Source organism: Oryzias latipes, chromosome 7, assembly GCF_053564925.1.
Source record: "Oryzias latipes strain Hd-rR chromosome 7, Olatipes_Hd-rR_3.1".
NCBI classification, from domain to species: Eukaryota; Metazoa; Chordata; class Actinopteri; order Beloniformes; family Adrianichthyidae; genus Oryzias; species Oryzias latipes.
Window position 1 is genome coordinate 34,288,973 of NC_136243.1, and position 1,559 is coordinate 34,290,531.

Consider the following 1,559-nt stretch of genomic DNA (forward strand, 5'->3'; position numbering starts at 1 on the left):
ATGATGTTTGTTGCTCATCATTTTTGGAACACTGGAAATGTTAGGCAGGGGTTGTGAGGAGCTCTAGGCCAGCGGGAGAGCAGGTTAACTGATGGATGACGGGAGGTGGAGGTGGGCTCATTTCAAGCTAACACTGCAGCGCACAACTTTTGGCTAAAAACTGCATCATCATAACTAAAAGACGACTGGGAACGATTTGAATATAGATCAGGAGATGATCGGAGTGGGACTTTAAGGGCTTTTGTAAAAGAACAACATGTGAAAGAATGACATATGGGGATTAATCGTTGACACATCTAAGAGAGATCTCAGTAAATTAAATATGAACTCAGGTTTGATTAAGAGAAACATCATTAAAACTGTGGGCAGCAAACTGTCGAGCCTTTCCTCTTAATTACAGCCATGTTCCAGGGATATTTCCCACGCAGACCCTTCATTATTATCGTTCCCACTGTTTTGTTTTTTTCTATCCTCCACAAAGGTTGGTGTCCTACTGGCTGCCTCTCTCATTATGCAGGACAGGATTAAGTGATGCAGAGCCACTTGGAAATGTCTTCATGGTGGTAATGGGGACGGTGGCATGAACTGTAAGTGGCACTCCGAAGCTGTAACTGACGCGCAAACACAAACTTCCAGGAATCCTCCACATCGAGCATAACCACAAACACATGAACTGTTTCCTGTTTTACCTGCACGCCATGATGTTTCCAAGCATCATAAAGCTTTACAGCATGTCAGAATTATTCCTGAGGCATACCTGCAAGGTAGGATAAAGCCTGCACAGCATGTCAGTACTACTTATAAAGACCCATCTTGTATTGATCTTGCAGAGGAATCGGCGTGTCACAGAGCCGGGTAAAGGCACTGAAGCATCCAATTACTGCGGCAGTCAGAGTCCCTCTGAGCCCACCGCAGATCCTTCATGAAAGATCGTCTTCACTTTGTAATTAAAGTTTTTATTCTTTTCTATAACTGTAGCAAGATGCTCAGCTACAACATCGCTGCCAATAAATGTTCTTTTTTACCTGACTTAATGATTATTTTTCATGTTTTGTGAGTAATCTTGCAGTCACATCAGTTGTCCCTCCTTGCTTAAAGCTTGAAGTAAACTTTTAGTCATTGTATGACCTTTGATCAGCTCCTTTAGCATCTCTTCTATGTATTTCAAGGTTTCTCTGTTAATGTACACTTTCTTGAGATCCAGCGTGAAAGAGACAACCAAATGAAGAAAGAAAGAATAAAGGAAAGAACAGCAACAAACCAAAATGTTCAGACTCACAGAGGAAAGGAGAAGACGAGACCAACAAGCTGGTTGTCTTTTTTTGGAAAATTCAACTTGCATAAATGTAAAGTAAGTTACTTTTTCTTGTTTTAATCAAAGAAAGTCATACATTTTGATTCTTGTATTTTAAGGCTATAAGGGTGTAATTCAGACTGTGTTATGGTGCCTGTCAGTCTCCTCCCCCTCCCCCTCCTGCTCTGCTCCTGACTCCACCAGCTGGGACCAATTCACCTCATCACCTGCTCTGCTCTTAAGGAGTTCCAGTCCCATTAGCCTA

General features: G+C 42.0%; 1 long non-coding RNA gene across 1 annotated transcript; it reads left to right on the forward strand.

Moving 5' to 3' along the window:
* The first annotated feature begins 477 nt into the window (after positions 1–477).
* Positions 478–1,305, forward strand: LOC144993944 (uncharacterized). Its single transcript, XR_013657258.1, has 3 exons — positions 478–587; positions 831–943; positions 1,170–1,305. It is a non-coding gene; the product is annotated as an uncharacterized LOC144993944 (long non-coding RNA).
* Positions 1,306–1,559: the final 254 nt, after the last annotated feature.